General features: G+C 36.0%; 1 protein-coding gene across 1 annotated transcript in view; it reads left to right on the top strand.

The window, feature by feature from the left end:
• Positions 1-20,874, top strand: part of LOC131431965 (uncharacterized) — a 115,169-nt gene that overhangs the window by 84,544 nt on the left and 9,751 nt on the right. The window lies entirely within an intron of this gene.

The following is a 20,874-nucleotide window of genomic DNA, read 5'->3' as shown; positions in this document are numbered from 1 at the left end:
TTGAAAATTGTTCCATTTGACGAAGCGTTTCACCGACGATACGACCTGCCACTCGTCTATCGAAACTGTATCGCAAATTTAAGTACCCCTCAGTGACTGGTAATGTCAAAATGAAATCACCTGAAAACTGTTAAAACTGGCAACACAAGTTGATAAATTATTGATTTTGAATAACAGTTATCGAAACCTTGGTTACCGCTTATCGAAGACTTGAGGAATGTAAACAAAACTAACTGCCTCGAGTTCTGTTCTGTTCTGTTCTGTTATTTGAAGACCTTCGCAAGGCGTGTGTAAAATTTGATGAACATGGAAGGCACTTGAAAAGTGCGGGAATCAAGCTCATCTGATCAAAATTATAGGTTCTTAAGTTCACATTGTAAACCACCCGTAAGAACAAGTTTTCTTCAAATAATTTGATAATTTATTCTCAAGCAGAAAATAGTCAGTAACTAAGATTTCCCGTAAGGCGTCTGGAACCTGTTGAAGTAGTCGAGTTTCAAGAATGTCGAATACATTCAAACAATAAATTTCTTCGTTTGTTCCGTGCAGGCACGAAATTCCTAGTTTGATGACAATATATTAAGCTATGGTGATGTTTCGGAAACTCGATTGGATATTCCTGAAAAGAATGACCGGCATTATGAATGAGTTTGATAACACTACATTACAGGTAGAGCTACTGGATAGCAATTATGCTGATATAAGATGACGCATGTCTGTCATAGCACTACATCTACATCTAGATTTGGATATTGGGCACCCAGCTCCAGTCCCAGTTCGGCTGGTGCAAATCCAAAAAGTTAAACTTGCAGATTGTAAGAGTTTCTGAATCAGAGTCCCCGGCCAATGGCTCGCGACACCTCGTACAGCTACGTACGTTCTCGATTTCTTCAGAATAATCTTGCGTTTTTATTAATTTGGCACTGATGGCACACAATTAAAAATAATATAACTGTTTCGAAACTTTCTCAAATGGTTTGTTTATTTATTATGGGGCTCCTTGGTAACTAGTTCGTAGCAACTTAAACCGTGTTGCTTAAGGAAATTGTTTTTATCATTATCAAGGGGTCGCTATATTTGTGGTAACTGGCGGTAAATCGCACACGAACACTTTTTATTCCGATTTTCCTTCGGAGTGCCTGATCGTGTCGTCGGTTTCACTCAAAATTATCGTGGTATGGGAAGCGTTACGTTAAGTTAAAGAAGCTAGAAAGCGTTGCCTACGATAATTTTCTTAAATTGAGAGCTCCAAATCATATGAGTTATTTTGTGAGAATTATGAATGTTAAAAACCGTTATAAGGGTTAGATTCTTGTTAGCAAGTATGTCTTGCTAGCAGCAATTGCTCTATAAAGTGTGATACGCTAAACTGACTTGACGAGCAAAAAAAAGGTCACGACAATTTCAAAAGTCTGTAAATTTTGACCGAAAGTCTGCGAAAACCTCGATTTTCAATAGTCTGCAAAAGTCTGGCATCTCTGGTTATAGGTGTTACGAAACGTGACTTTTTGTAATTTATACCCTTTACGAGCGTCACGTACGTTAATTTTTTGTGAGTTATGACGTTACGAAGCGTTACAATCGTTACTCATTTGTAAGTTATAAAGCATGAGCATAAGTATTAATGCAAGGGACGTTACGAAGCGTTACTTTTTAATAAGTTATAGACGTTACGAAGCGTTATTTTTTGTAAAATAAAGGCGTTACGAAGCGTTATACGTGTTACTTTTTAGTAAGCTATTAGCGTTACGAAGCGTTATATGCGTTATTTTTTTATGAGATATGACGTTATGAAGCGTTACTCATTTGTAGGTTACAAGCGTAACATGCGTTGATTTTTATAAGATTTGTGCGTTACGAAGCGTTACATGCGTTACTTTTCAGTAAGTTATAGGCGTTACAGAGCGTTACGAAGCGTTACTTATTTGTAAATTTAAGGCGTTACGAATCGTTACATGCGTTACTTTTTTGTAAGTCATAGGCGTTAAAAATCGTTATGTGCATTACTTTTTTTATGAGTTATGACGTTACGAAGCGTTACAATCGTTACTCATTTTGTAAGTTACAAGCATGAGAAAATGAGCATAAATAATATTGCAAGGGGCGCTACGAAGCGTTACATGCCGTACTTTTTGTGAGCTGTGAGAGTAACGAAGCGTTACATGCGTTACTTTTTATGAGTTATAGTGGCTACGAAGCATTACTTTTTAGTAAGTTACTTTTTAGTAATTTAAGGATCAACAGTAAACCAAGTTAACTTGTGTTGGTAATTTGTATATTACGTACATTTTATTTAGTACGTATGTTATAGATCTATGTATTTAAATATGCAGTACAACCAGTTTATCAAAGTGGCTGGCACGATTGAGTTTTAAACAATATTTTTTAGCAATAATTTATTCTAAAATTAATGCTAAGCCTGACTTTTTGGATATAATATCAGTTTTGATCAATTTTCCACTCACGTTTGATGGGAAATCGCTTACATTTTTTGAATGTAAATTTTAAGTCCCTAATAAAAAAAGTTACCAACACTGCTTCAATGCATTTGTATTGGATTTCACTACACAAAATAAATAAAACTTAATATTTTCTGTTACAAAAGCAGTTTTCCGGAAAAATAAATAGTTTCACGCCAACATTCCATATCCATTACCTTTCGTGTGTTAAATTAAAGGTTCCTATTTGGGGGGTTTACTCGTAGAAGGTACGTAAATCTTTATATCGCAATAATTTCTGCAAGAGAAAATCCATAGAGGAATGTGTTTGTTGCTAATCAAATGCGTTAGTGGAAGTAAGCTGAACGGAAATAATTTTTCTCGAGCAGTTTTCAGAAAAATAGCCTTGGTATTACATTCCTGTGGAATTTGACCTTTTGTTTCAACAGACTTCGAAGCCGATTCAGAGTGTACAGAACCATTGCATGGCTAGTGCTACGATTCTACTGACACTACGAATCCTTCCAAGTCGGGTCTCGAACATACGACAACTGGTTTGTAAGACCAGCGCCGTATGTATAAGTTTTTGGCGTTACGAAGCGTTACATGCGTTACTCTTTTGTAAGTTAAAGGCGTTACAAGTCGTTACATGCGTAACTTTTTTGTAAGTTTTAGGTGCTACAAAACGTTACATATGTTGCATTTTGAAAAGATACAAGCGTTACGAGGCGTTACATCCGTTATTGTTTTATAAGTTTTGTGTGTTACGAAGCGTTATGTGTATTACTTTTTGTAAGTTATAGGTGTTAAAAAACTTTACAAGAGTTTTGGCATCCCAATTTTAACATATTGAAGAGTCACTCATTTGGAAAATCTACTGGCAATGTTAAAATTATGAAATGACTAGGAAAGATCCTACAACGACATGGACTACACTGATCTAAATTAGCACGATGACATATCTTATCGAAACGAAAATTAGTGTCTAGTTTTGAAGGAAAATGAGCAAAAATATTATTGCAAGAAGATCCATAACTTTTATTCCCGTAACTAAAACTTCTTCCTGTATCTCCTGCTCAGTTAAACATGGAGGTGATTTATTTGTTCTATTCTATCCATGAAAAAAAAACATTAGTTCTATTCTTGATATGAGAGTATTCAGTAAATTGAAATGTTATTCCACAAAATTCAAAGGTTTCAATATTTTAATTGTTACCGGAACTTTTTCATGAACTATCTATTTGGGTAGATAAACCAGATTTTTTCAGATTAAGAGTATCCTAATTGTGACTAAAATCAACGGCTTAGGGATCCAATTACTTCACTGTTCACCTTATTCATCCGATTTGACTCTCCCGGACTGTTCTAATCTGTTCTCAAAATACAAATATCGCTCGCGAAATATTTGGCAGAACTTCCAGATATAAATTTTGATGTACAATGTCCGATCCAATAGAATGAAATACTTAAAACTTAAATATGAGAAAATGAACACGATTTCATATTGTTGTTTTGTCCTATGACAAGAGCTCGAACAATCACGAGGATTCGATTCATGTTGGTTTTGGGATAAGCCAGACAGGGATATTATAAACAAACATATTATAATAAAGTACTAACACATTAAAGCGAATAGCATGGTAAAAAAGAGCTCTTATTTACAAAAAATTTAAACTCTTTAGTTCTAAAGACTAACTCTTCACATTCTTTGGCTGCTTTCAAAATTCCACGGTACCTCTGTTTTATCCTGACCGACCGCTTTCCGTTGCATAAAAATGCCACATTCCTTTGTAATTCGAGCTAGCAACGTCTGGCCTGCCGTGAAAGAAAGCAGTCAATGATACAAAGTTAATTCACAGAAAAAAAAGAAGAACACTAAAACTAGATGATTAATTGTTGTTCACACTGTGCTGTGCTCGGAACACAAAAAGAACGTTTCCCCCTCGCTGAGTGATGAATTGTCTGTTCCATATCTTTTGTTGATTCAGGAATCTTATCAATTCATCCTTTCCCAACAAAACTGTGGCCGTGCGGGAACTCGAAATGGGTTAACAAAATTATTATTTAGAACCAGAAATAAACGTCACTAGATATCGCACAGTGACATTCTGTTACATATGGTCCGGTTTTTTACTACACAACACAGATTCGTCACTTGACTGGCAAGGGTAAATCCCAACGAACAGTAATTCATTAAATTATCCGACCACGGGAGTGGCATTGCGGTTTGCTGAGACGGTGCGCGAACTGGTTGAGCCGACATAGATCCGCAGAACTGTCGTCCGAAGGCAACGACTCAATTAGTATTGCCGGCCTATTTAACGTTCGTACGTACGTACGTACGTACGAAGCCCTTTACCATTGATACCATCCGAGATAGTTGACCCATTTTCCAATGGTCTTTACTTCGTTATTTCCGAAGTTAATTTGCCTCGTCAGGAAACGAGAGCCAAGTTGGTCTATACGCACTTGTTCCAGAAAGACACTATTCATTTCCTCTAATTTTCTCATACTTTTGTGTGGTTGAAAAAAATGTACCGACAATCGTACGTACGGTCCAATGCAAATAGCGGCATTAGTGAATAGCGTGTTGATTTGTCGACAAGTAGGCTGTGATGTGTGTTTCGTGGTGGTAGGCACTGTCAAAACAGAACAAAGCTTTCCGTGAAGCTGTCGGCGTGTTTCTACGAAAAGACGAAATAAAATCTCATAAAAGCTTCCGACAGTTTCTGCATAAAGTGAAGTAAAAATTTTAATGCACGAAGTAAGGAAGCAAAAATAACTTGTATTGTGTTGGCTTACAATGTCTCGTTCAAACTCCAGTTTTAATTAAAAAATAATGAGACGAATTCGTATGAGGCATAGCTTCCTGTCTAATTACCTCAGAGTGCCGCAACGAAACTTCACTTGTCACGCAACTTGTCTACATATAGACGAACTAACAATCAATCTGTTAACTCATGCGCTAATCAACATCGATTAGCATGTTGTAAAAGTTATCATGGAAAACCCTAGTAGGATTTTTCACACTATCTCTTGACTTGCATTGGGGTTTCCGATCCACCAAACACGCCATTCACCGCGCCAATTGAAGACCTCGGGAAGTAGAAATATGCTCTTTGGAAGAGATTTCGCTCCTCCTCAATCATCATGATCTTATCTTGTTTCCAATAAACAATGAACACAGAAAGCACAACAGTGGGGCAACATTCCTGATGGTTCAGTTGATCGTCGTGGCCCAACCAACTCCCAACCAGTTCTTCCCATGCCCAGCGTGCTTGGTCTAAATTTGACAGTCAGATTTACTGATTGCTTCCCCTTCTATTCGGCACTGGAAGAAAGTTGTTCCCTGCGGCGATCGAGGCTTATTAGGGTGCTGCTATCCGATGCTGCGATTTTTTAGATATTCTTCTATTTTTTTGTTCTCAAGTTCGTATGGAGTTCAGCCGCCAGGTCGGCATAGTTGGATTTAGCAGATGAATGGATGGATGCTAATAGTCCGATCCGTAGATGCAAGATTTGCGGATGACCCACTTTTCGGCTCGATACAGGTCAATTTTGTTAGAAACTGTTTTTGGCAGGATGCCTTATTTGTCGGATGATGCAGTAAAATTGTGCGTCGATCAACATCTTCGACCATTGCATGATTGTATGTAACGGTCGGAATGTCCGAGTGTGTTCTTGGTTGATGTTATGATTCAATACCGCTCGCTTTAGCCTCGTCGATTTAGCCAAAGCCTTACGAAAACTAGAGTTGATTGTTTTATGTCGCAAACAACAGTAACCCGAGTTCACCCAAGGAAATCTAAAGTGCATAAAATCGAATGACATATAAGATTTTTTTTTAATGTCGTTTTCACTTGAGAAAACTGAAACTGACCCAGGGTAGTTTCATCAAACAAACACTTTTCACGAAACTGTGTTGATTTCGCACTCAGCAACGGGGGTTTGAGCAAACCTGATATAACAACCAGGTTCGAAACTGACTCGATTTTCAGTTCAACAACGTTAAAACTAGGTTCGAAACTAGCTTCAAACAAACGGTTTGACAGCAGTTAGGGTGGAAACTGGGTTAGGTTTGGCATCAAGCGAAAACAACATAAGTATTTTATTTGCTGTCATTTGCTAATGTGGCAGTAGGCGATGAGCTATCGTTATGGCTTCTTATCCCTTTGGCCGCCTGTATATTGCGTGTCAGTGTTGTTATGTACGTTTCCATATACCCGGGCATGTATATGAGTGTCTGCGAGTGTTCTTAAATTTTAGTAAATAAATTAATAATAATGCCACAGAATATTTTCAGATCGTACAGTGCTAAAACGAAAGCACTAACAAAGTTTTATTCCATTTAGTATTGCAATGATGCCTTCCTTCTTTCTCGAAAAGCTTGTCTGTGACCAAAATTGGAACAGTTTTAAGCTCAATTTAGAAATTTTTGTACGTTTTTCGCACCATCGTTTTAAACGGGACTTTGTAATTCTGGAAACGGATCTTTCATTTGCATCGAAATTTTGTAAAATACAGTGCAGCCATTTTAGAGAAAATTAAGTTAGTTCTGTTTAGGATTACTTCCAGAAGCCGTAGTCGATTCGTTTGTTTTTTTTTAGGATACCTCGCTTGTACGATTGTAAAATATCACTCAATAAATCTTGTAACTGACTTACGGATGGTGCTATCAGTATCGAATTCATATGACGTTTACTGAAGTACCAACTTTCAGATTCAGATTACGTGTGAAGTTTCATAATATTGCGATTAGTTAGAAAAAAGTGACAGCCATTTAAGTGAACCTACTTTGGTCATTTGAAAAAAAAAGAGATTCAACCCAAGTAGCAAACATTGTTCTACCAAATACAAATTATTACAGTTTTGACCACCTGGAAGACTCCACATAATTTAAGGCAAGAATCGCACGAATGTGCGTAGGATAGTTTCCAGTAATCGCTCTATCGGCTTCCGTGACAAAGAATAATCGCAAACTTTCGCCGACGAAACTGATTCCCCTAACCGATCATATGCCAACTCCAGCCAGATATCGACAGCCTAACAAATATTACAATTTCTCAGAATGATAATACGGTTTGACATACCAGGGTTGTTAAGTAAGTGTGGTTTACTGTCATGAATTTGAACGGTGATATATTTAACATTTTATTTTGAGTAGAACAATCGTCGGTCGTATAGCTAACAGGCCTGCGTATGCCAAACGAGAACCCAGAACAGGTAAACAAATTACGTCATTGGCCAGTGTTGGATACTGACTATGAAGTAAACGGATTACCGAAAATGCTAGTGTAGGATATTTCCTACCGGTTGGAGGAATCAGACGAAACTTTCGAGTAAGAATTGTTCTTAGTTCAGTTTTCATCCATTCGGAATGTGAAACAAATGATTGAACAGGAAGATCCCGGGGAAGCTTTAGGGACACTTCTCGTTTTGATTTTCCTCCGAAGTGCATGGTTGTGTCGTCATTATCACCTACTAACCCAACTAACTAGTCAAGAATTTGATTCGGAATTCAGTATGATCTTCAAATGGATTCCGAATCAGATACAACAACCGATTCCGAACCGATCGGAGTCGGAATCGATTGTTGCATCTGATTCGGAATCCGTTTGGAAATCATACTGAATTCCACGTCAAATTCCAGACGAGTTGACTGGGAAATTTATTTTATATTTTAGTCAACTCCTGCAATTGTATTTTAGTCAACTCCTGCAAAATGTGATAACTTGTTTAATAAGTGAGAAGGTTCGTTCGTTTTCATATTTATTGTATTAAAAATAAAGAATCCGTTCCATAATACGATCGAATTTAATCATTCAAGGACTACCGAAAACTTATTGTCAAAGCTAGGTGCTTTGGTATATTATTTGAATCGGCTAACCGGTTATGATTGAGGTGACCAAAAGTGAATCAAGTCTAATAAATACATGAACCTAAGACCTAACAACAGTGTTCTGTATTATTCCAAGAGTTAAAAATTCTTCTTTGAATTTTGCGATCGAAACCCTACATGGTGGCCCTTATTGCCGGTGTCACTACATGGTGAAAACCAAGTGAAGTGACTGTGACCCTTATTATGGGTATCACTTCACGGTGGAAATCAAGTGAAGTGAATGTAGGTCCTTCTTACGGAAGTCGCTTCTGAGACAAAAGTAATTACTTGAATGAACTTGATGTCATTATGAACATCACGCCACGAACATTTTGTTGGAAAAAATAGTTTTTTCTACCACAGTGATCACTTCACTATGCGTGATACCGGTAATAGGAAAAATCAAGTGAAGTGACATGTAAGTGAAGTGAATGTGAAAGTGGAGTGAGAACGGTAATAAGGGCTGGTATCATTTTTACCTTTTTATTAGAAGAGATGACCCAAAACCATTCCAGAAACCACGTTCACTACTTTAATCAATATAAATAAAATCAACTGTTAAAGCAGCAGTTAGTTGCGTAGTATGTACATAAATCTGTTATGTTCTTCCAGAAATTATTGTTTTGTATTGTGAAGTAGATAATAAGGGGTTCACTGACACACTAAGCAGAACCCCTAGCGGGATTAACAGAAAACAAAAGAATACAGAATATTGTTACGATACAGCCAGAATCATATGGTTGTCGATCTCTGCAGTTACTAAATACTGCATAACTGGTATTCAGAAAGGAATATATAAAGTCTGGAAAACAACAAACAAACCAGTTCCGTATCGTAGCAACTTCGATGTAGCGTTGCCAGATATGTTTGTTTTTCTGCTATTCTGATCTGTCAGTTCAAAACTAAGAGATGGGCTAGGCCAACTTGTTCTTTTGGTGAACCAAAAAAATTGCATGCTTCTGTATGGGACCTAGGGGTATTATTATTTGTATTTGGTTCTACCATTGTATTTCTTCACTCTTCTCGCAACGATTGTGCGATTGAAAAAGTGCGGTTTGCTTGTATGATGTGCAACAAGTTTCTTGTTTGATATGTTTCATAGCAGTAATATTTGTTAACTAGAAACCGAAAATGAAACCGCTGAAATGAACTGTAGAACCAGTTAAATAAACCGATGTGGAACTTAATCATTTTAGGTTTTTGATTTGGTTTCACAAGCAGTAATATGAGTGATTTTCACATTTGTTACAAAAAAAATGTAAAATCATTTGTCACACATATCTGACATGAATAACCGTTCTGTAGCAATTGTGAAACATGCCAATTTTAACAAGTTTTAATTGCTACTTGGGTATGATATGAAATCATACCATTTTTAAAAAATTTAGATGCACAGCACAGAAAAAACATAATGAAATTTACACGCATGTAAGTTAGTAGTACTATAGAATGAACATCAGTTGAATCGAAAAGTAAAACCAAATTTTAATGCATGGATTTCATCATTAATAAGACCGTATATTTAAATTTCCGCTTATATATTAAAAAAAATCAGGGTTGTCTCCGAGACACGACCGATCATAATGACATTAAAAATGCAAATTTGAAACGCACGAGATATTAAAAATCTGTTTTTTTTTCTTCCAATGTTTTCCAGCTCCACAAGCAACGTTAGTGCTTTGCCAAATGGAAAAGAGACATTAGATGCCAAGTGTCTCGCCGAGTTTCAGTTAAAACTACATCACTCTTCGAAATCTCGGCAAACGGCTTTGCTGATTTCGGTATAGCTGTTGTTTTCTGACAAGTTCAGCATAATATTTTGTCAAACTTCGGAAAAAAGTACGCGCTTTATTGAGATATCAGCATATTACTTTAACGAATCTCGGAAAAGAGCATGTGGATTACTGAACAATCAGCAAAATGTCGTGTTGCCGATCTACTTCGGCATTTCAAAATGCCGAGCTCGAGAATCGGCTTTAAGTGTGTATGTTCATACTATGAGTTAAAACATGTTATAACTCCGATTTCATGTTTTAAACAAGATAATATGTTTTCCCATCATGTTATTTCATATTCAACAACGTCACATTGAATTTTCCTCATGATATAATCGTCAGTCAAGCACAACCCGCTCAGCACTTTCCGTCATTTTTGATTATGTCAATTGGCACATTGTCGCAAAGCTATTTACCGGTAGCGACACTTGGAAAATGGAACCAAGGATTCTTATGGAAATATTTATATCGGCGGTAGTGATTTGCAACATTTTTATCGTTTATTCAATAGTACAAATAGATATCATAAATAAAAGTACACTCGGAGTAGAAGAAAATCGATTTCAAAGTTATTACTACTACTTTTTTAGTGTACACTACGATTAAACATGGAAAATCTTCAGAAATGTGTGAAATTGGGTAATACCATGTTCACATTAGCGCTGATATCACTTGATATACCGAGATAATATGCATATCATGACGAAGTGTTCACATATGATTGAAATGATATCGTTTGACAATCAAGTTGTCATATTGAATTTTCCCATTAGGAGTAAGATAAATAATCTTGCATTTCTCTCCTACAATTCAATCAATAATTGAAGTCTTACATTTAATGGTCTCCGAACGCCAGTATTCGTTGAAAAATTCGAAATTATAATGATTGTTTATTGTCACTCTCAAAGTGACGTTCATAAAGGAGTGCGTTCAATGTCATTATCCGTGTTGCTAGTTGCGATTTTTGACAACTCGACATGATATCGTACATGATATCCCGGCTATCATGCCAAAATGGTGATACGCGTTGACATCAAATTGTATGGGATATTAAGTGATATCGCGCATGATATCATCGGATATCAAATATATCTGTATATCACTTGATATCAGCGCTAATGTGAACATACTATAAAATGGTGATACGCGTTGACATCAAATTGTATGATATCGCACATGATATCATCGGATATCAAGTATATCCGTATATCACTTCTGATATCAAGTGATATACGGATCAGCTAATGTGAACATACTATAAGGTTAGGTTTTTTGGATCAACATTTTCTTAAACAGAAACCAGTGCAATGTTGATTTCTCAAGTACTAGAATGTATAGCGATCGAGTATTACTTATTTTGGATACTTTTTTTTTTTTGTTTTTCCAGGCATTTGAAAGATGATATCAAACCAAGTTTAATGCTCTATTCTGAATAAACGGTAGATTTCGCACAATGAACTAAGATCAACATTACCACCTCAGACTAAAACTTTTTCTTCAACTTCTACTATGATTTTTCAACTGAATTGGCCCGTTTTCATAAGAAATCGTTGAAGAGTTTGAGTAATTAGAAATTTTCCTACGGATTTGACAGCTCTTGCTTATAGTATCATCTCTAAACAAGCAGCGCCTCTACATTTCAGTTTTGCGACAATATGCTAATTGACGAAATTGCGTCGAACTCGTTTTTTAATCAAAGTAGCCATGTAATCATCATAGAAGAAATCTTTCAAATCTGTTTTCAAGTGAAGTGGAGGACAAATACAGGATATGTCACATTTATATTTATATTATAATAATAATAATAGGAATTACTAAATTAATCTTTCATCAACTATTGTATTTGCCATCGACACGGCTGCTTTTCTGGTTTAATGGAGGTTGGTGTCCGATATCAATGCTTCATAAATCCAGGTTAAATTCACTCCCGATCATTTCTTATATGTGACAACACCGCAACACCATTCCTACTTCCCAGACGAAACTCAACCACAATCGCTCAAATGGCGTATAATTTACGATATCATTGTTTCGCTTATTACATCTTGCAGCAGTTTTCCGCCCGACCTACCGAAGGTTTTATCAGTTTCGAAAAATCTCTGCTCTGGTTACTCCCCGTCTCTGTTGTGAGTGTGTATGTGTGTGTGTCTGTGTGTGGTGATCGCATCCGACCAACGAAAGGAAAACTTCTCAAGTTTGATTCTTTGATTCCTGACTCCGTGCGATGCAGTGAGATGGGGAGAACCGATATCGCCCCAGCATGACCATATTGTTATCGCCACCATTTTTATCGCCATCATCATCATCATCATCATTATGATCTTGACTAATCACCGCCTGTCATCGAAGTCGTGATGCTAACTATCAACCATTTATGCTCGAGCTCCATTGTGCACAATGATGATGATGATTGTTTTGTTGCGTGCATAATTTCTCCTCTCTCTTTTTTCATATGCTGCGCAGTGCTGGGCTGTAGTTCGGTAGTTCGGTTGATCGAGATAACACAGTAAATGATTATTATGAGCCTAGTTTGGTATCACAGCGGTGATTTTTTTATACCATTTTCAACACTGTATAGAATTCCAATCTTGTTTCACGCTTTCGACATGGCGACGAATGCCGATCCCCAGGTGATAACTTTGAGGATAGATTTAATAGAGTTTCAAATTTATGGTTCAGTAGTTAATGAGATGAAGATGATGAATAAAAAAAAACGGAGAGCCATTGCCCGTTGGACAATAGGAAATTGGTTTCATCGATAGGATGAAAAGCTTTCGATGATTATATTTACTAAATTATTTATCGGGAATGTAAATTGTATATTGTAATCGCCATGAAATTTCCAATGAGTTGTACCACTTTTACCAATTCTTCAAGTTCTACATCTGATCGAGTTCTGAACTCTCGAATTCTTTATTTTTTTCATATATTTATAATATGTTAACGAGTAAAAAATATGATGGAAGTAGTTACTTATACCGCATACACTGCCGATTTTTTTCATAAGCATAGCCCTTGTATATCCGCAGTAGACAAATGAAAATTATGCACCTCGCATTCAAAGGTTAAGTGAATGCTTTCTATCTCTCTTCGGTGCCTTTGGTGCTGTCAATAGCTTGCCGGGGCGTTTCATGGGTGTACAGGTCATTCATTTCTCCACTAAGGAGCCTGTCTGGTGAAATACAAAATAATGGATTTTCATTAAGGTAGATTGAATTTGTCTGCAGATCTGATCAAAAGGCAAAACATCTTTCATGCCTCGGATGGCACTCGGTCAACAGGGTTGTTGAAAGCGAGACGAAATTGGGCCACGCGCACGGGACTCGAAACACGGAGCGGCGTGGTCAGGGGCGTAGGAAGAGTAGTTCGGTACCGCCCCGGGCGGATGCTGGCTAGTCACAATAGTAATTCACTTTGTGCGAGAAGCGCTCCTTATGTCAGGTCGGCAACGGGTAGCTCGATTTCACTTTCAACGAAAAGAGCGGAAAGAAATGTATTCAACCATTTCTCATCAGGGTCCGATTGTTTGTTCGTAACCATTCTTTATTCTTGTTCCAATAAGTTTTTTGTTCGGACGTCGTGGTGAGCAGTCAACTGCAACCATCAGCAACGAGGAATTGAATTTTGGATTAAATTCTAATGCTGAATTCGGCTCCACCTAAATTCTGAGCTTAATTTCAGTTACGGAAATTAGTTTCAGACTAACAGGTTCAGAGTGAAAAACTATGATTCTGAAGAAAAAATCCTAATTCTGTAATTGGTTTCTTGACAAAATTTTGTAACTGAATTTAGTTATTTATTAACGTACGGGATTCGAAACTATTCTGATTTAGGATCCCAACTTCAGAAGAATTTGAAATCTACATTCTAGAACTAAATGTTAGATCTCCGAACCTGAATTTTAAAATTGATTTCTTTCTTCAGTTTCAGAATTTAATTCCTAAATTCAGTTTTAGAACTCACTTCCAAAATTCAGAACCTATATGTCAGAAATAAGTTGTCGGTTCGTGGTTTCTGGGTTAGATTTTGGAACTGAACACAGTTTCTTTATCCAGGTTCGAAATTCAAGTTTAGAATCTGGATTCTGAAAATTAGACATATTTTTAATTTTGATAAATAATTGTATCAATCTTCAGTTTTATGTTGTAAATCTCGCATTGAACCAGTAAACGGCACAAAACCCTACTGAAAACCACTAGTAAGGAGTGTATCGAAAATAAGCTATTCACATATATTTGTGCTGTACGCATGTAGGGCAACGGCTCCCTATTTCATCTGAGCTCCTATTTCCATCTCATCCCTTCACCTCATTACTTTGAACATGAATAATATTTTACAACCTACCTGAACCAAACTGTGAAACGTTTTAAAATGATTATAAAAGCTATTGTCACACTTTCCTATTGAAAGAAATGGTTTTAAGTTCATCGGTTATCGTTTTTTTCATTTGAAATAAACTCACTTTTCAATTTAGGACACATTTTCATCTCAAGATTTACAGTTCGTCATGTTTCTGAATATCTACTAATCGATTTGTCCCAAAACATGATTACTATTTCTCGCAACTACACTACCATCGAATGCTGGATGACTTCATAATTAGTTATGTTCACTTGCCACTTGTTTAGTTAACGATTAAAAACTTAAAAAATTACCCGACAAGCAATAAAAGTCTTCAAAAATATGAGATGAAAGTTTTTCACTTCGTTCACTTGATTGCACTTTGTTTTCATCTCATTTGGTTTCGCAAAGTTGCCAAGTTATCTCATATTGTTACAAAAAATAAATTGTTTTTCTTCTTCAAATTATTACCAAAAAGTATAAAAAGTAATAACCATTGGGGCAAATCTAGTAGCACTGGTTTCATTCCGCTATACGCCAACATAACGCTGTGAAGTGTGTGTATGTTTCATCGGCTGTGCACAGAGATGCCAGATATTTTAATAGAAAATATGTATTACTTTGCATAGAAAGTCTATATCTATCTGTTTTAACTAATAAAATGATGTTAAAAGATAGTTCTTTAGATCTCCGTAAGTCATTGCCCTATTAATTAGACGCGGAAATTTTTTACCAATAATAATAATGTGGAAAAATCCTGGTGGGTACGGTTGTATCGTTTGAGTTGTATATCTGGCAGCGTTTAGTCAGCCATCTGGCAGCCATGCGTATGCGGGTGAGAGTGTAATAGTGGAATATTTTGTTTTGATTGCTGTCGCCATTGCTAATTTATAGGATGAATAAAAGATCAACGATAGGATGGATAAAAATCCTTTGAGATGAAGTTAGGAACAGAGTAGTGAAAACATCATTAGCGTTTTTAGCTGTTTTATAAATATTAGTTGAATTTTCAAGAAATGTGAATCAATTCTCAACGTGGAGCAAGGCGAATGAAGCAGTAATATGAAATAGTTACAGTGATTTTAGTGGCTAAATCGGGGTTTGAAGGCGACGTCCTTACAAATGAGATGAAATAGGGAGCCCTTACCCTATTTGTGATGGTTTTTTATGCTCAGATTACAGCATGCTGTGCGTTTGGCTGTCAGCTTTCTAATAGTACTGTTGTTGTACCGTTGAATTCCACTATGTCACGTCATTTCACTCTCACAAAGTCACTATTTTCACAGTAACTATTTTTCCGAAAGTGTATCAAACGTTATAATACAGATACGTATTTCGGAATGTTATTTACATCCTTCTTCAGTGTATCGGGTTTTTAAGTTTATTGAAAGAATGCTGCAGTGAAGTTCCTTTTATACAAACGTAAGTAGGTAGAAACGTAAGTAGGTAAACCACAAAAGGAACAAAAAGAAAAATTGAAAATGAAAAAACAGGTAACAGAAAACTGGAAGAGTTAAGTGTTTTCTATGTTTGTATTTATCTTGGATATGGGTAGTAACTGGAAAAACCAAGAAGATCTATTCCCTTGGTCTCGGTTTAATAAACAGATGAATTTATTTTTGATATGATTCACAGAATGCTATCCTTGCCCCTTAGAAAAAGTGCTGCGATAAAAGAGAAAAACTTCATTTTCGAAATTGGAAAGTTCAATAGATATCCAGAGCTAAGTGAGAAGGGTATTACTATGCGAAAATTGGCGAAGCGGTTTGGAATTCATCATGCCAGTGTTAAAACCATCATTAATAAGTTTGGGGAACACTATTCTTTGGATGTGCTACCAGAAAGAGGCAGAAAACCCGGTTCTTACAAACCGAAACAGGACCAGAAAGTAGTATCTCTAATCATGAAGAACAAATCAATGTCAATACGTGATTTGGCAAAAAAAGCAGGAACGAGTGTCGGAATGATCCAGCGTATCAAGAGGCGAAATCACCTGAAGACCTACAAGAAGTAGATTATCTCGAAACAAAGTGTAGAACAGAATAAACGAACAGCAACAAGGGCCCGGAAATTGTATAAGCGTCTTTTGCAGGGTCTGGATGCATGCGTTTTGATGGACGATGAGACTTATGTAAAGGAGGACTCAAAAATCCTTCCAGGTTCACAATTTACTGTCGTCGTTGGGAGGATGTGAGCGATGCGGAAAGGTCGGTTCAATCAAATTTCGTTGAGATAAATATTAATCCACCAAATTTCCCTCAGCTTCGACTCATCGAACGTTACTGGGTAATCGTGAAGACGGTCTTCAAGAAGACTGGTAAGGCAGCTGGGAACATGCAGGAGTTTAAAAACACTTGTCCGGAACTTGATGAAGAGCGTTCGATCTAGCGTTTGAAAATTCGTGAAGGAATAACTTAAATTTCAACCGGTTGGTTGCTCAAGTTTAACCTCGTACAATAAAGGATCAATTTTTAGCTAGAAAACAATATCGTTTTTTATCATAATTTGAATTAAAAATTTGTGGATAGCTTATTCTCGATACACTCCTTATATTTGACCCGAACATGAAAAATCGATTAAAAAAATCTCACGTGATAATCATAATTGTAATTCTGTTACATATAAGTAAAGAAACAAGTCACCAATGCATCGTAGGCTCATGTTATACACGCTTAGAAAATTTCGCAGAATTCGGAATTTTCAACTGCTGAACGTTCGGTCATCAGTTCGGTAATTGAATTGATTACCGATCGCTCGGTAAAAAAATGATCAAGCAACTACCGTAAACTGTAAACCAAATAGATCTAAATAATCGTGCGGTATTTTTTTTTTCGTGTTTGCTTTCTTTTGGTCAAAATTCTGGATTTGGATGGATTTTCGGATTTCACAAAACAACACACATTTTCAGCTTACGAATAGGTTTTTCGAATTTTTGATACTTTTCACAGAAACGAAAAGAGGATTCGAATCGGAACCAGAACATTGCACAAGCCGTCGAGTCCACCAGAAATTACCCTTGACAGCAAGTGGACATAGTGATATGACATTATTTTCTGTCTATAAGTAGGGGAGAGGTGGCGATTAGTGCACATCTAAGCAGCACCTTTTTGAAGTATTACAAATAAAATATTACTTTTATCAAGATCATTAACACGTCTACGGAAACATAAAACCTTGTTTTTCAATATCCTCAAATGAACGATTACAATTATTATGTTGCTTACGAGCATGAAAGCTACGAAACAATCGTGTTTTGTTTCTAATAGTACCACAAACGAATTTCCAGACATGATAGTCACGATCAAGGGGCAAATCACTCTAAACTTTGTCTGAACTCAAAAAAGTTTTACCGGGAGTGAAAAAGTTTAGCAGGGATTTCGCTGGATTAGAATGGGATTAGAGAAGTTTAGCCGAGATCTGGAAAAGCATTATTTTGACATAAGAAGCTGTAAACGTGGAAGCAGAGATGCCAGATATTTTCATAGAAAATCTGTATTGCTTTGTATAAAAAATCTGTATTTATCTGTATTCACTAATGAAAGGAAATTTCGGAAATAAAATGATGTTTAAAGATGTTATTCCATTAGATTATTGTTATAGATGCACTGGCAGATGCAAGGAGAATTCCTTTATATCGTAAGTCCTTGCCGCACTGACAAGAACATTCAACGACGAAATTTAATTGTTTTTGTTATCAACCACAATTGAATTGTAAATCCATATACTTTTTTCGTTTGAAAATGATGACTTGGAATTCAAACATGGAATTCAAACGCCCGATACGCAACGTCAAGTCAGGTCATACAACTTTTCAGTCTGACAATAAAGTTTCATGACGCCATGACTTCCATGAACATCAGTTCAAATTGGTTTCAAATTATGATATAAATGTATTTCAGCGTTCATCATTAAACAGCTGTACGAAAAAAATTTCATTTTAATATGGGCAATCAAACACACTCAGACGGAAAAGTTTCATTATTTCTTTCTTACTTTTTGTGGTATCTGTATAAATCTGTATTTAATTTGAGAAATCTGTATAAAATCTGTACTCTGTATTAAATCTGTATGCGCATGTAAAAATCTGTATAATACAGATAAATCTGTATAAATAGCATCTCTGCGTGGGAGCTCGAATGACAGATACACTTCAAACAAGATTAGCCAAGATTAGTAGGTTGGAATAGTTTTAAATTACCCAAACTTATCTAGACTAGTTGGGATTAAATGAGATTAGAGAAAATTATTTTGGAATCACATGAGTTTATTAGTATGAGATTGTCTAGAGTTTAGAGTGATTTGCCCCTTGGTCACGATCTTTTTTTGGCGCACATCTACGGTCCTCCGTGAAACTGATAAATTGGTTGCACTGCTGAGTTCCCATCATCGCATTCATAATTCAAATGTCAAACCGTGAGAACCCTTTCGACCTAAGACAAGACCTGACAACTGACTTCTTATTCTTCCTTTCGAATCATCCTTCTCGGCATTTTCGCCCTGTGGAATAAATACCTACACGGAAAATAAAAACTACCTATTATTTGACTTCTTTTTACTTAATTTTGAGTACTTCCTTTCATTCGCTCCTTCAATTGTTGTCAAAATACAAAGAGCAAAACCACCCAACAGCGAGAGTTTCGTTCAATAAACTAAAATTAAGTAAACCGTATTAACTTGAAATTGAGTCAATATGACTCAACTATAGAGTAAATATAACTCATCTTTGAGTATTTTTTTGCACGTGTCTTACGAAAACTACCTAAAGCCACTTTACCTAAAATTAGCTTATTGAACGAAACCCCCAAATTGGGTGGAATGTACTTAAAATTAGGTTGATTTGCGGTTCCGTGTACGTATTGGCTACAGTGTAGCCATATTTACAGATTTTTTAAATAATTTTATGCTAAGAAAAAAATATTTATTTAATTTAAATGTTTATACTCGGTTTTTGATTTGCAATAAACATGAAAAATGTTTTGGTGAATGCATTTTTTTTATTATATATTATTGCTTAAAACAATTAATTGAGCTTTGTTGACAAAACACGAAATATTTCATGTTGAACGTAAAATCGAATCCACTGTTGACGTATTACCGGATTGTCTGAAAACCGGAAAAAGTTAAGTTTAGATAGAAATGCTTAGTGCGACCACAGTGTGGAACACAACAGTTCATTCTTCTCGTAAAACTAAACAACTTTCGAGTTTATACTAATTTGAAAAAATATTTTTTGGTTACACTTTAATTCACTAGAAAGAAAAACGGCTTGATGCTGATTTTAATTACACAGTGCTGCCACTATAAACATTTATTACAAAGTGAAACATCATCTGAAAATTTTCATTTTCATTGGTGAGCTAAAATTATACATTTTAATAAACTTGTTCTCTGATTTTCTTTATACTTGGCATCATTGCTCGCGTACCCTGCAACAGTTTTTTCTTTTCACAATGTGCGGGTAGCAACATCAAAATCAGCCAATCAGTAACTGGTCCATTTTGGAACAAAAGCAGCCCCCTCAGTTGTCAAGTCTTGTCTTAGCCTTAGACACGTTAGCTCATTTGTATATATTGAGATTTCATGGGACACTTTGGTGTCGTCGCTTTGGTCGAAATGATAACAATGCAATTAATCTCGTGCTCCACCAAGCGGTGAGTGCGGTCATTTTAGAAGGTACCGGGAACGGGCCAGATTTTTTTTAATATTTGTAAGCGCATACATGTCTTTATTATTTATCTTTGGTGGTACACAATTATGCGCACAATGAATTTTCCGTAGAACTTGAATACTCGAATTTTCCGTAATACTCGGAATACTCGATGATAACTCGTACCGCGCACTATTACCCACCTTTACCCTAAGCAAAAAGCTTAAAACCGGTCTAATGTTCAAAAATCCTGTATCTCAATCCATTCGACGAACCCTTCAAGATTTGAAAACACACTTACTGAAAATTTTAATAACTGTGTGACAGTTAGTTTTCACGACAATCAGTATTTACAGAAGTTCGGTTATTGGAAGATAATGATTTTTATGATTTTTATTGTACTTAGCGATTGTTCAGATTTACCGCCTGAATTGTATACTTTTTACAGAATTCTGCAATGAAAACTTGAGTAAAACAGATAATCCGGTAAAATAAAATTCATACGCCGAAATAAAGGGTACTTCTATCAATTACTGCATTTTTTCGTCGAAAAAATTACCGAACGAAGCGGATTCAAACCATAGTGTGTAGAAGAAACTAAAACAATTTTCCATTAATTCTCAAGTGAGTATATGACAAACAAAGAACTTGAATACCCGAAGACCAATGGTTAATCATCTTTGAAAATAACAATACTTGAGCATAACAAGTTTCTGACATTTAAGATAATGTATAGGAAATATCCACAATAGCTACTTACAGTAACCGAAAAGATGTATGCTACTTCAAATTTAC

Source organism: Malaya genurostris, chromosome 2 (assembly GCF_030247185.1).
Source record: "Malaya genurostris strain Urasoe2022 chromosome 2, Malgen_1.1, whole genome shotgun sequence".
NCBI classification, from domain to species: Eukaryota; Metazoa; Arthropoda; class Insecta; order Diptera; family Culicidae; genus Malaya; species Malaya genurostris.
The sequence above is the reverse complement of the archived record's forward strand: the minus strand, read 5'-3'. Positions and strand labels throughout refer to the sequence as shown.